Here is a 16,007-nt window from a genome sequence, read left to right on the forward strand (position 1 = left end):
ATAGACTTTTTTTTTATTCCTTTTATATTCGTGGACAACACTGTGTGAAGCGAAAACCGGCTATTAGAGTGCCAGACTGTTACTATGTTCATTGCCCCTTAGTGTGCGAGGGGTGTAGAAACTAGAGCTCTGTCCTGTGTTTTGAAACATAAGGATTATCAATCAGGCTATCTATGTATTTTATATGCCTCTTCAGACAATGTTCCTTTTGGCAGAACACAAGTAGTGTCTACAAACAATTGCCAATGTGTTGTGTTTGGGCTTCTGCACAGCTGGAAACGCCTGTATATGAAAAAGGGAGGGGAGTGCTGCTAGCACATTCAGTAAATGGCAACCTGTATTTTGTTTTATTTCATTCTTCCTAGATTGTAGGAGCAAAAGCTGTATGCAAACAAATACACCTAGAAATGATTGTGTGCTCTTTGCTCTTTTTAAAATCGTTTTTTGTCCGATGTCAGTGTGAAGTATATAGAGAGGCAAGCCTTTGTGTGGTTGTTGAATCTTTTGTTATAAGGAATATGTGTGTTCAGAAGAATCTATAATACACACTAATATTCATACTTGTGTATCCAAAGTTTCAGCCGATATTTGGGCCTTTATCTATAACAGAAGACTGGATTGAGTGTGAGCGTTTGGCTACATTTGTATGTGTGTGTGTATATATGTGTATATATATATATATATATATATATATATATATATATATATATATATATATATATATATATATATATATATATATATATATATATACATATATATGTGTGTGTGTGATTACCCTTTGTATTACCTTTTAATAAAACATATGATCTCTGTGTGATATAAATATCCTGAAAAATGTATCCTTATAAATAGTGATGTCATCAGTTACAATTGTTGTTCAGTGATGTCACACTACTCAATGAAAATTGTGTATTATTAAATAATAGGGATATTAGAAGTCATTTTGGATTTCCTTGACATGTATAGCGGCCTTTGGCTTTGTGCCTTTATATGGCTATGAAACTCCTCATTAACATTTAATATTTTACAGCAGTGGTTGCATTAATCCTTGTGTATTTTACAATAAAGTGAACATTATTCTCTATATACAGGTAATAAACAAAAGCAAATTGCATCAGATGTCACCTTTGACACTGTGTTTAAACACCCCACTTCTCTTTAATATCATGATATTTTACAACAGGGGGTACATTATTTCCTATACAGGTATGGGCACTTGTTATCCACAATGCTTGGGACCTGGGGTTTTCTGGATAACGGACTTTTCCATAATTTGGATATTCATACCTTATGTCTACTAGAAAATCATGTAAACATGAATGAAACCTATTAGGCGGGGTTTGCTTCCAATAAGGATTCATCATATCTTGGTTTGTAGCAAGTAAAATTTACTGTTTTATTAATACAGAGAAAAAGGATTTTTTTAAAAAGAATTTGGACTATTTGGATAAAATGGAGTCTATGGGAGCTTTCTGGATAACGGGTTTCTGAATAACAAATCCCATGCTTGTATAATTTCATGTAAGATTGATTAGGAAGGATGCAAATTTCCATTATTTGATATGCTGATGTACAAACAGAAATCTTATCATTTGAATGGTATAACCCAACTTAAAAATATGTATTTATAAATGTATAGCATTGTTACATAATGCATTGTAGGTTTCTACATCAGTGTTTGCTGATCTTTTAAGGCCAGGGCCACATACATGGGTGATTACCCTGCCCATTGTTTTCCTGTAGCCAAGGGTTTAAATGCTTATTTTAATAAGGAGAGTGTCTGTTGGGCTTGACTAATACTGGTCTCATTTGCAGTAGTGCAGTAACCCCTAGCAACCATTCAGCAAATCAGTAGCTAGCAGAGATTCTGATTGCTCTGGGTTACTGCTCTGAAGCAAATTTACTCATTTTATCATCAGCTTTGTGTTTATGAAGAATTAAAGGAACGCATAAATTGGGAGTGCCAAAAGTTAGGCACCCCTTAGTGATTGTATATACTTACTTGACACTCTGGGCCGGTACTCCTATCATGAGAAAACTGCACCAGTCCAGATCTGCTTCCTTCTTCTTGTTTCTTCAAATTTCCCAGGGCAGACACATGCACAGTAGAATGAAATAGCCAACTATGTTAAAGTTTGGCTTTCTGTGCTACTGCGCATGTGCACCCGCGAAAAGAAATAATAAGAAGGAAGGCGATCACTCGATGGTGCTTGCTAGAAGAACCCCCGGACCGGTGCAGTTTTCTGCTGATAGAAGCACTGACCCGGGGTGTGAGGTAAGGATATATAATCACTTGGGGGTTCCTACATTTTAAATACAGTCCTTCCTTCTCCTTTAAGGTGGTGGTTCATATATAAGTTACATAGTAACATAGTAAGTTTGGTCAAAAAGACACATGTCCATCAAGCTCGACCTTTTATAAAAGTTGACTCAAAAGTGAATAATGCTTCTAAGCAGCTGATTTGGCAGCTTTTCTGCCCATGTATGGGGCCCCTTCAACGAGTCTGCCTGGGTGATCTCTGGCTGAAAATTGGGCAGATTTTGATCAGGCAAATCTGATTTTCCCCTCAGATTGAGGTCTGCATCTGCATGTTGATGATGTCCTCAATTAGACTGTCAGCATAGCAGCAATTATAATCCGATCGTTGACCCCAGAGTTTACGTAAAATTAAGTCTAAAATGACCCAAAACATATAATTAATGAACCCAGGACCCCAAATTAGAAACCATTGCACAGTTTGTATGAGTTGTACTTCTTATTGTAAAAGTTACTTTGAAAAAAATGATCACAGAACTATCTTCAGAAATGTGCTATGTAATATACTTTTCATAGTCCCAGTCCTGTCTGGCCTATAAACTAGAATACTGTATGCAAATGCTCATGGGATTCTCTTTATAATGAGACAGAAATAAAGTGCATGGCTGCCACCAACTCATTTATATAGTTTCTTTGCATTTAGCACATAAAGCATGAAGCTGATTTGCTTTAGTTATAGAAGGACATTTGCCAGGTTTTATCATTGTGCCAGTTTTTGGAGTGGAGGCCCATCTATAATAGAGTTGGAGAGATGGAGTTTGAGAGATTTTAAAATCATTAATACAAAGGTTTTTTGCTAGCGCAAAACAAATGGTTACCTGTATGGCTCCTTGCATTACAACTTGCATTCTCCATCTGCAGCAATTATCCAGTTGGTGCTTTGCAAGCGATCACTCAAGCATTATTTCCCTTTTTAAAAATCTGAATTAACTGTGAAATGGCACATTAGGAAACAAGCATGGGAATGGGACCACAGAGGTGTACACATTCATTTGTATTGTTGTGATCATTTGTAGACAATATTCCTGTCCACTGTTTAAAAAGTCTTAATATAGAATTAAAGGGGGTGTTCACCTTTAAATTAACTTTTAGTATGATGTAGAGAGTGATATTCTGAAAAAAATTGCAACTGTTTTTTTATCTTTCATTATTTGTTTTTTTGTTTAGTTATTAAGCTTTTTTTTATTTTTTTATTAACATTTTTTATTTTCAATTATAAAATGAAGCATAATCAGTAGCATTGACATTACTCAGGGGCTGCAGTTACTGGACAATTCCCAGACTGCAGTATTACTGTATGTAGTCACATTGTAACATATATTGATTTCCTTAGTTATTTAGATGAATATCATAAAATAATTTAACAATAAACATATTGCAATGTCAGAAATCTGGTTGCTTGGGTCCAAATTACCCTAGCAACCATGCATTCCATTTAATAAGAGACAAGAGAAAAAGGATTAATAAAAGGTAGCAATAACAATACATCTGTAGCCTTATAGAACATTTGTTTTAGATGGGGTCAGTGACCCCTATTTCAAATCTGCCATGAGTCAAAAGAAAAAAGCAAATAATTTAAAAATGATTAAAAAAAAGAAAAAATGAAGGCCAGTTGAAAGTTGCTTAGAGTTAGCCATTCAGTTAACATACCAAAAGCACCCCTTTAACTACACATATTAAGCTTTAACTATACATGGGCTCATATATTGCCCACTTTATGTGCCACCCAACACAGCTTCTTGGCCTGTTTATAGGGCAAAATGAGACCTACCCAATATCTGGTTGGAGCTTAACCAGAGATTAATTGACCTGAATGTCGTTGGGTGAAAACCACATTGTGGGGATACAGTCCTTTTTCATGGATTTACTGGGGACAATTTCATTGCCTCAATTTAGTCTGCTACCTAAATCGAGCTGGTTTTAGAGTACATCTCATAGATTATTTTAAAAAAACCCTCAAATTAAACGTCAAAATTAAGCCACCTAAAACCATAAGCCAAGATGCCATAGAAAACAGTAGTAAGTGTATTATCAGCATACAATGACTGGATAACTGTATTTTTTCCCCTGCCGGGGGCTTTACAGCGATTATACATCATTTGCATCAGTCCCTGCCCCAGTATAGTTTACATCTACAGTCCCTAGCATATTCACACATTGTGAATAATGAGCCAAATAACCTAAATATATGTTTGTGAAGTGTGGAAGGTAACAAGAGTACCAGGAGTAAACCCACACAGACACTGTGAGAAGGTGGAATTGAACTCAAGACCCCTGCAAATACGCCACCCAATATAGTTGAGGTGTAACTCTACTATTTCCTCTACCTTAATGTTCTTTGAGATCACAAGAAAATATCAACCATGCATACAATTTATTTTGATCATTTAGTTTGTAAGCATTTGGCTTTAATACAAAGTCAGATATGAAGTGATTTATAGTCCCTTATAATCTGAAACCTATAGTTTTCTGTATTATGACTATACTGAAGTAGTTATGTTACTAAACTGTGGAGATGCCTCCACTTAGACGATGTATTAGGATGATTTGGGTTGAGTAATTATTTTCTGTCGTGGAAACTTCTAGGCAGTTTTTTCTTTTTTAAGGTTTTTATTTATTTGTTTGAACATCTTCACACATAAAGCAATTGATATAATAAAACAATACTTGTTAACATACATATCCGTTTCGTATTTATTATAATATTATTATAAATTTTGCCGGTAGCAAACTTTGCTATTGTGAAAAGTCAAACCTTTAGTTTTTATTTAACAAAACAGAAATGGGTGGGGGTTGGGGATAGGCCTTGGAGGATGCCTAGTGCAGAAACATGTAACTGTTGTTCTGTGGAGTCTAGAGTGTCAGCCCACGGGCCCCAGTCTTTCCCAAATTTGTCCGGGCAGCCTCTACTCATGTATGTCAACTTGTAGAGGGGAAGAGCCTTGTTAATCAGAGATTTTGATCTTTTTAAGGTAGTTGCAGTGGGCAGTTTCCATAAGAGGGTAATTGTTTTCTAGCAAAGAAGTACAAAAGACGAAGGAGAGTGCGCCGATGCTTTTCAGGCACCATGTTTTCCACCAGTCCCAGAAGACAAACCTCAGGGGATCGCACATTTGGCATATCAAGGGTTTGTTGTGTTACTTTTGGCCAAAATTTATCGATTAGTGGGCAAGTCCAGAAAGCATGCGAAAATGTACCTGGCTGGCTCCACATTTAAAGCATTGTTTGACATAAGACCCATTAAAGGAGAAGAAAAGCTACGGAGGCATTTTATTGCCAATAGATTAGCTGCAACAGTGCAAGCTAGAATGCTATATTTATTCTGTAGAATGTTTTACCATACCTGAGTAAAATGCTCTAGAAACTCTCTGTTTGTTTAAAGTTAGGAGCTGCAGTATTAATGTGGTGTTACATCACTTCCTGCCTGAGTCTCTCCCTGCTCTGGGCTCAGATTACAGTAGAGAAGGGAGGGGGGAGGGGAAGAGGAGCAAACTGAGCATGCTCTTGCCCAGGGCAAAAAGGTTTAAGCTGAAGGCAGGAAGTCTGATACAGAAGCCCATGTGTACACAATAGAAGGAAAGAAATGCAGTGTTTCTTTTGACAGGGGACTCAGAGGAACATTACTTTGGGGGTTTACTGGTATATTTAGATTGGCCTTTCTGATAAGGCTTACTTAGTTTTAACCTTTCCTTCTCCTTTAATGTGTAGTCTCGCTGGTGTGAGATAGGTTCTGTGTATCGTGCGATATTGTATTTCATTGTTACCAATTACAGAGGGCAAATATGAGTGAGTGATGTCCTCTGAATCTAACTGTGGTATATCAGGCGCCCATTTAGTATAGCTTTGTGCGAACGGGTTGCCCCTCTGCATGTTTATAATGGAATATATATACGGGAGGTCAAGCCTTTCTGAACCTGTGCCCTGAGCACTTTCTCAAGGGCTGAGAGAGAGATCTTGGGTGAACTTGGGAACTTAATATTTGCTGCATGCCTGAGTTGGAGGTACACATAGTCCCAGGGAGGTTGAATTCTGCTGTAAGAGTTTCGTAGGACTTCAGACTTTGGTTCTCATAGCTGCCCCAGATATTTAATTTTATATTTTGCCCACCGTGATGGGTCAGGGATGAGGTGAAGTGGCTCAGATGAGGATTATACCATATAGGTGTAAAAGGGGAGACTTGTATCTCTTTGTCATATTTGAGGGCTTTTGTCTATATCCCGGGTAACATGTTAAGAGTAGAAGGGGTTCGAAGTTTTTTGAGGAAGAGTCGCACAACAATATTCCCCGCCTAGAGGGATCAGCACCACCAGGCAGGAGAATCATAGGAGAGGAAGGGAGGTGCGGCAACGGACAATTATTGAAAGAGTAGAAGGGGGGCAGCCCCTTTGGATAGTCCCCCGGTAGGGAGTGATTCAGTGGACCCCGCTGCCTCTGCTGATACGGGGAAGGCAGCATTGTCAGCTGAGGGGAAAAACCACCAGGCCACATAGAGTAGTTGGGAGGCTAGGTAGTAAAGGAGAAAGTGTGGCATCGACAACCCTCCATTTCTTGGAGCTATTAGGGTTTGAAGCTGATACGATGCTGCTTATTGGCCCATGTAAAGGAGCAAGTCATGCTCGGGGGGGGTTGGAGAGTTGTGAAAAAGGTATAATAGTTTGGGCAATATTACCATTTTAATAAGTTTAATATGTCCTAGTAGATTAAGCGGGAGGCCTACCCAGTGCGTGAGATTAATACTTGTCTGCTGTATTGCTGGATATAGGTTATAATTCTCTGAATTTGTGCGGTTCTGGACTGACCCAGACTCCCAGGTACTTAAATGATATTAAAGGATATTCGCTCTTCGCGCTATTCAGACCCTTGAGCTGCGGGCATGCTCTGATTGATGCCTCTAGAGGCTCTATAGCCAGTGCAAAGAGATAAGGGGAGACTGAGCACCCCTGCCTCATACCAGTCCCTAGGGCAAAGGGATCAGACACCAGTTTGTTAGTATGAATTCTGGCTATTGGATTGGTGTAGCGCAACTGAACCCAGCGTGTAAATGTAGGCCCGAATCCCATAACTGCCATCACTTCCCATAAGTATCTCTATTCTACTGAATCAAACACCTTCCTAATATCTAGGGAGACCACTACCCCAGGGTAGCCCCCTAACCGGGCTAAATCTAGCTTGGCATAAAGCCTTAGGATGCAGCACTGACTATATTACCTTGGTAAGCCGGTTGGCTAGACCTTTTGCCAAAATTTTAATATCATTAGAAAGTAGTGAAATGGGTCGGTAGGCAGCACAATCTTAGGTATCATGACTATTAAGGCTTCTCTAAGGGATGGTGGTAGAGTTCCATTTACTAGGACCTCCTCATAGAGATGAAGAAGCCTAGGGGCCAGGGTGTCCACATTAAGTTTGTACCATTCCATTGGGATGCCGTCTAGTCCTGGTGTTTTCCAAGTAGGGAATGCGGATTTGGCATCCTTAATTTCAGTTATCGACAGTAGCTCTTCCAGGAGTTGCCTGTCTTGTATTGCTAATCTTTCAAGCGGGGTGTTTTTTAGGTAATCTCTTAGCCCCGGGTGTGCTCATTTTGTGTGGACTGAGAGTGTTTGGTAGAATTGAGCGAAGCTGTCATTAATGCTTATAGGAGTGTCTCGCAGATCCCCCATACGGGAGCGAACCTTCGTGATGGGGGCCAGGGCGGTTATTTTTTCCGCAGGAGAAATGCTAAAAGCTTTCCTCCCTTGTTGCCTTTCTCAAATAAGAGATGGTTGGAGTACAGAAGCTTCTTTTGGGTTTTATCAAGCAAATGATGATGGTAATTTCTATGGGCCTTGGAGACCTGCTGGAAGTTATGTGGTGAGGGGGTCCCAGCTAACTCCCCTTCTGCGAGGCTAATTGCTTCCTCCAACTGTACATTTTGTTTCCTGTAGGTGGCCATGCAGGAGCCTCTCAGGAAGGCCTTGGATGCCTCCCACACTATGGGTGTGGCTGCCGAGCCCTCATTTAGTGACCAGAATTCAACAACTTCATTGATCATTTGATCTTGCACCTCTGGGACCTGGAGCCACCGAGGATGTAGTCTCCATTGTGGGGAGTGGGTATCTTTCTGGGAGTGCAAGCTAAGCATCAGGAGGGGCATGGTCTGAAATTCCACTTGGGAAGTAGTTGGATTCGGCCACCTCTGCTAGGATAGGTCTAGAAATTAGTGCCAGATCTATTCTGGAGGTGGCCTTGTAGGAGGCAGAATAACAGGAGTATGTTTTTTTGCTTGGAAATTTGTGTCTCCAGGGGTCTGTAGGTTGTGCACCAGTTGGCTAGTGGGCTTGTTGTTACCTCTGTGGGGGCAAGTCTGATTCAGAGAGGATGTCTAATTTCGCTGGGGGAGGGGGCAGGTATACACAAGCAATTACAAATGGATTATTTTGCCTTGTATTAATACATATCTATCCTGCAAGTCCGTACAGACATTTTTTAATACTGAGGTTGGCATATATACCAATGAGTATAGCCACCCACAGGAGTACGTGGAGAAAGAGGCATGTAGTACCGTGGCCACCCACGCTTTTTTTAGTGCAAGCACCCTGCTACCCACTAGGCTTGTTTCTTGTAGCAATACAAGATCTGGTTTTCGTTAAGACCTCGCTTAATTTTAGAATCCGACATTCCAGAAGATAAATTTAAGGGAAGCAATGGCGGGTGTTATATACCCTTGCTATTTCACGGGTTATCCCAGACCCAGTACACCACCATACATTCCTACGTTTGCATACCTCTATCACATATGATAGTCTGACCCACCATATACCAATTACATATGGATTATTTTGCCACGTATTAATACAATTCTACCCTGCAGGTCCATACAGACATTTTGACTACTGAGGTTGGCATATTTATCAATGAGCATAGCCACCCACAGGAGTACGTGGAGAAAGAGGCATGTAGTACCTTTGCCACCCACACTTTTTTTAGTGCAAGCACCCTGCTACCCACCAGGTGTGTTTCTTGTAGCAATACAAGATCTGTATTTCGTTAAGACGTCACTTTATTTTGGAATCTAGTCCCTTGACATTCCAGAAGATAAATTTAAGGGAAGCCATGGCGGGTGTTATATGCCCTCGCTATTCTGCGGGTTATCCCAGACCCAGTACACCTACGTTTGCAAACCCCTACCACATATGATCGCCTGCCCCACCACTTAACTTGAGTGAGGCCAATTTGTAGGTTCCACGGCCACAAAGAGGAGGCTTGGAGGGGGAGGAGAAAATAGAAGAATAGAAAAACAATACTGAACTCATCTCTAACATTTGTGTGGGTGAGCATTTAGGGAATAGTGATCATAACATGGTCTCCTTTGAGATTCTGTTGCAGAAGGTAGTAACTAAAACACTAAATTTCAGACGTGCAAACATATTAAGTGGGAAATGCTTTTCACAGGGTTAAATACAGAACAAAAATGGGAAGTCTTTAAAATGTTGCTTAATAAATATACTTGTCAGTATATTCCACTTGTAAGCAAGGAACGTCGTTGCAAAGCAAAACCTTTTTGGTTCAATAGAAGCGTTGGTGTTGAGGTGGGTAAGAAAAGACGTGCTTTTAAGGCTTTCAAGTTAGCTGGTACAGCCGAAACATTTATAAGGTACAAGGAGGCCAATAAATCATGCAAAGAAGCTATAAGGCAAGCTAAAATTGCTATCGAAAAGGATATTGCAGCAAGCAGTAAAAAAAATCCAAAATTATTTTTTAAATATGTTAATAGTAAAAAAATGAAGCAGGAAGGGGTGGGACCCTTACTATCAGAGGGGGGTCAGCTGGTTGATGAAAACAAAATAAAAGCGCAAATTCTGAACTCATATTTTTCATCTGTCTACACAAATGAGGAACCAATAAGTGAAGGTTTCCTTCTTAACAGTCCCAATTCTAGTAATACAACTAATGATGCATGGTTCACACATGAAGAAATTCAAAAGAGACTAGAACATGTTAAGATTAACAAAGGTCCAGGGCCAGATGGTATTCATCCCAGGGTAATTAGCGAGCTTAGCTCTGTGATTGCCAAACCTCTTTACTTAATTTTTCAGGATTCATTGAGATCTGGCATAGTGCCGAGAGACTGGCGAATTGCTAATGTGGTGCCTCTATTCAAAAAAGGGTCCCGTTCTCAGCCTCAAAACTATAGGCCAGTTAGTCTGACGTCAGTGGTAGGAAAGCTTTTCGAAGGGTTAATAAAGGATAAGATACTGGACTTCATAGCAAATCACAATACTATGAGTTTGTGCCAGCATGGTTTTATGCGTAATAGATCTTGCCAGACTAACTTCATTTCTTTTTATGAGAATGTAAGTAGAGACCTCGATTCTGGGGTGGCAGTGGATGTGATTTACTTAGAATTTGCTAAAGCATTTGATACAGTGCCACACAAAAGGTTACTGGTTAAATTAAGGAATGTTGGCCTGGAACATAGTATTTGTACCTGGATAGAGAACTGGCTAAAAGATAGACTACAAAGAGTGGTGGTAAATGGAACATTTTCTAATTGGACCAGTGTTGTTAGTGGAGTACCGCAGGGCTCTGTACTAGGTCCCTTGCTTTCCAACTTGTTTATTAATGACCTGGAGGTGGGCATTGAAAGTACTGTTTCTATTTTTGCAGATGATACTAAATTGTGCAGAACTATAGGTTCCATGCAGGATGCTGCCACTTTGCAGAGTTATTTGTCTAAACTGGAAAACTGCGCAGCAAACTGGAAAATGAGGTTCAATGTTGATAAATACAAGGTTATGCACTTTGGCAAAAATAATATAAATGCAAGTTATACACTAAATGGCAGTGTGTTGGGAGTTTCCTTAATTGAGAAGGATCTAGGGGTCTTTGTAGATAACACGTTGTCTAATTCTGGGCAGTGTCATTCTGTGGCTACTAAAGCAAATAAAGTTCTTTCTTGCATAAAAAAGGGCATTAACTCAAGGGATGAAAACATAATTATGCCTCTTTATAGGTCCCTGGTAAGGCCTCATCTGGAATATGCAGTGCAGTTTTGGACTCCAGTCCTTAAGAGGGATATAAATGAGCTGGAGAGAGTGCAGAGACGTGCAACTAAATTGGTTAGAGGGATGGAAGACTTAAATTATGAGGGTAGACTGTCAAGGTTGGGGTTGTTTTCTCTGGAAAAAAGGCGCTTGCGAGGGGACATGATTACACTTTACAAGTACATTAGAGGACATTATAGGCAAATGGCAGGGGACCTTTTTACCCATAAAGAGGATCACCGTACCCTTCAGACTAGAAGAAAAGAACTTTCAATTGAAGCAACGTAGGGGGTTCTTCACAGTCAGGACAGTGAGGTTGTGGAATGCACTGCCGGGTGATGTTGTGATGGCTGATCCAGTTAATGCCTTTAAGAATGGCTTGGATGATTTTTTGGACAGACATAATATCAAAGGCTATTGTGATACTAAGCTCTATAGTTAGTATATGTATGGGTATATAGAATTTATGTAAAAGTAGGGAGGGGTGTGTGTATGGATGCTGGGTTTTCATTTGGAGGGGTTCAACTTGATGGACTTTTTCTTTTTTCAACCCAATTTAACTATGTAACTATGTAACCAAGCAGTGAAAATAAAATGCATATTAACATTAAAGGGGAACTATCGCGAAAATGGTATCTGTTTCTCCTCATTCTGTCTTCATTCAAGATTTGGGTATCAGATGAATGATGCAATATATCTTATAGGGGGGCTCCTTTTGCCTAGAAGAGGTATTACAGCTCACTCTATTAAAATCACCAGAAATCCTGTCTCTCTACTTGCAGAATTTGTGCAAAAAGGCAGCTATTTTGTTAGATTGTGTTTGTATTGAATCAGTTATTTGAGTGAGCTCTAATTCACCTGCTAGGAAAGGGAGTCCCCTATAAGATATATATAACTTTCAATGAATATCTGACACCCAACTGCTGCATGAAGACTGAATGAAGAGAAACAGATGCTGAGAGAGGGATATTGAAGATAAGCTTGATTATTTCAGAAACAATGCAGAATTTTTAATTGATTCGGTATGAGGAAGCTTATATTAAATATTGATTTTCACGATAGTTCCCCTTTAACATTCCCATACCCACCCTGCCCTACGATATAACTAGGCAGGTTTTTTTCTCTTAACTATAACATGGAGAACGCTCCACCTAAAGGCACCCATGAACCAAATAACTGGTGTGCCCCTGCCATTGCCATCATGAGATTATCAAATCATTGTCTGCATACAGTTTTTTACAAATTATTTTAGCTTAGTCCTCCTATCCCATACTGGTTAGTTGACCCTTTTACCGTATTGTCTTTGAGAAGTGTAGCATTCTGAAGAATGTTTCAGAGTCCTCTCTGAGAAGCCCACGTCACCCCCCACCGATGTCCCTGTGCCATACTTTAGTTGCATCTCCCGCAGTCTTCTCTTGACTCCCACAAAGGCGTTGCGTTTCTTTTGTACATTGGACGAGTAGTTGGGGTATTCTACTGTCCTCGTAAACAAGGTCCCGTTTGTCCCTTTCCAGAGTCAGTATGGTGTTGCAGTCTCTATAGTTTAGTAAACGCATCAAGAAGGCTCTCCGGGGTGCCCCGGGAATAGGCGATCTCCCTGGGATCTGTTGGGGTGTTCTACCACATAGAAGGAGAATAGGGTATTCGCTCCTAGGGTGTCTTTTATCCGACCCTCTCTTTCGGGGAGACAAATTATTCTCAGGTTGTTTCTCATTGATTTTCATAATCCTCCAGAAGGTCTGCCTGGGTACGTACCTGTTGGGTAAGTTGCTGTATCTGGTTTGGTAGTGGGTCACACCTGTCTTCTAACCCAGAAACACGTCCCTCCACTGGTTACTCTTTCCCGTACTGTCTGGAGATCTGCTCTGAGCAGCAATACATCCATATTTATTTCCTCAATTTGTGTAGAGAGGGCTGTTTTGGTCTCTGCAATAGCTTCAAGTAGGATCTGTACTCCAGGGTCCGATTGCAGAGATGTCAGTGAGGGAGACTCTGGGTGGGGAGCCAGGTCCTTTGTCTGTCTTCTTGGTATACTGTTCTAGGGTTTTCTGTTTAGGACCGTACTTGCCCACAGTTAGAGAGTATTATGGTGTGCCTCTGTGTATGCGTGACCTGTAGATTGCGTGCAATACCTTGGACACCAGGTTTACAGTAACATCAACATATCATTTTGGTGCTGGTTGTGGGCCCAAGCTGCAGGTGTTCTTGAAAGGAAAGTCTTTCTCTACCCCTTTTATCAGGGGTCAAACCCAGTGAATGCAGTGGCGTGCGTTTGGGCAGAGCTGGACTGCTGGTCTGTTGGGCTTGTAGAGTCCGTTTCAGGGGGGAGTTAAAACTGGAGCAGAATACTTGACTGCTTCCAATGTCTTGCTTCTGCTAGACAGGGAGGGCCTGAGGTCTGTGTCAGGCTTGGTTATATGGGCTCCAGTTACGTGGTTGGCAGACTTTATCCCAGTTTGAACTGTGTTTTGGGGAGAAGGGGGCACCCCTGGGGTCAAATTTATGCAATATGTAGCAAGGGGAGTGTGGGTCCACTTGTGCCGAGTTTTTTGGCTGCGCGCTACCTGTGGGCGCAGGTTTTCTTTCCTATGCATCTACTTGAGGCCCCGTCGCAGGTGCAGGCCACGTTGATATCTTGGCAGTCCGAAGCCCCAGCTGGTTAATTTTTACACCCCCAGGACTCGGCAGGCCAGCAGAGTCTTTCCCAGTGCTGCTGGAGAGGTATGCTCCTTGATTGCGTATGGGGGGCCAGGTTTTGGTGGCGCTGCCCCAGGAGCACCTGTAAGTTGTGTGCTACAACACAAGCGGCCAGCCATGCCCCCATGAAGCAGTTTTAGTGGACTAAATTAATCTAAGCATTTGTCATAAAAATCATAACATGAGGCCAGTGAAGACCCTTTGTGAGAGGTCTGCATCCAAGCTCTCGTGCACTTCTTGTCTGATGATATATTCCCAAGGTCCCAATCAATATCTGACCAAGCTTCCATCAGATATCATTTGGGGAGGCCATAGTTTTGACTCTATACATGGACAAATAAGAGATTTTAAGTTCCACTTGATTAAGAACTAATGTGAATCATCAGTCTGACCCCGTCCCTATCTCACAAACGCATCTAGCATCAGTTTTATCAGGAGCCAGTCAACCAATGAGTATGACTTTGGATTGTGGGAGGGAACAAGTGCACCTGAAAAACATGGTCCTAAAAAATCCCAGGACCCCAGCAATATGAACTACGGTGCAACGATGGAGACCTGTTGCCCAAAACACTTTAAAAACAATTAGTTTTCCCACAATGTATTGTCTAAACAGTTCATCATTCCAGATCCAGTGTTTCTTTGAAACAATAGAATGCCTTATAATTTGTGGTAAAATCCATGTTCATGACAGAACAATCACATTTTTTACATGCTCTCTTAGTAGAGTAATATCCCAGGCCAAGGCCAAAAATATACAACTGCACTCTGGATTGTACACTGCACAAATAAAACATTCATTAAAGGGGAAGTAATACTTGCACTTTAACTTTAATGCCTAAGGCACATGAATCATTTTTTAACAGATACAGTCAAAATGCCACATGTATATTGTACCACAGTTTAGGATATGTCCTCTGTGTGTTTATTGTGCAACCGCTGGACTGTATATGTTTTATTTTTTCCTCTGTATTTTTTGCTATTTAATATCTAAAGTACTGCCTTGCTTTCCTGTAGCCCAACACAAAGGATCCAGAACCTGGCTAAAAGCTGCTGCCTTGTTGTAAATTGGTGTTGCCTGCTTGCATACATACCCATGTGTGCAATGACTCATGAGGAGAGTAGTCTCCTCCTCTGCTGTTGACAGATTTCTGTGTAATTAAATTTTTCTGAAGTCACGCTTTAAGGTAGGACTCCACGATCGATTTTGTCGCGATGCGACGCGCTGCGACAAAACGCATGCGACAAAAATAAGGCAAGAGATAGAATTGTCGTATGGTGTCGCAGCGTTGATCCGACTGTCGGATCAGCGCTGCGACACCATACGACAATTCTATATCTTTCCTTATTTTTGTCGCATGCGACAATTCGCATGCGTTTTGTCGCAGCGCGTCGGATCGTGACAAAATCCCTCGTGGAGTCCTACTCTAAGGCATACAAGCAATCATCAAATAGTATGGCTGCCATACCTTGTGTGGGCAATTGAATGCTATTTGTCTAATCGGCCTGTAGGCAAACTGCGCAGAAAGGATATGTGGTCTTTCCTTATGGACGCCTTGAGTCAGCAGAACAGTTAACCATGTAGAAGTGAAGCTGCAGTGAGCCTGAACTGACTTATGGAATCGTTTTAAGCAGTTCAGATGTCTTCGGGCATTTAAGGCTATGTCACAAGAGGCAACAAACTTCTGCTTTCTGGCCTATCCGTGTTCACAGACATAATTATGTGAACTAAAAGGTGGATGCTGTGCCTCTTGGTGCACACTAAAGGAAGGAGCAAAACAACATTTTCTCCTTCAGCATTAATATACCTGATGTGTTGCAAAGAAAATACCTGATGTGTTGCAGTCCTTAAAGGGTAGCGTACATCTTATATGCACCTTTGCCCAACACAAATATTATCAATTGAACTTTCAGAGGACAATAAAAAACATAGTGATGGTTGTGCAGGTTCAGGCCAAGAACGCAAGTCC

General features: G+C 40.9%; 1 protein-coding gene across 1 annotated transcript in view; it reads left to right on the forward strand.

Annotated features, from left to right (window-relative positions):
• tulp4.L (TUB like protein 4 L homeolog) overlaps positions 1-16,007 on the forward strand; it is a 91,362-nt gene that overhangs the window by 587 nt on the left and 74,768 nt on the right. The gene's annotated exons all lie outside the window — the stretch shown is intronic.

This window comes from Xenopus laevis, chromosome 5L, assembly GCF_017654675.1.
Source record: "Xenopus laevis strain J_2021 chromosome 5L, Xenopus_laevis_v10.1, whole genome shotgun sequence".
In the NCBI taxonomy this organism is placed as follows: Eukaryota; Metazoa; Chordata; class Amphibia; order Anura; family Pipidae; genus Xenopus; species Xenopus laevis.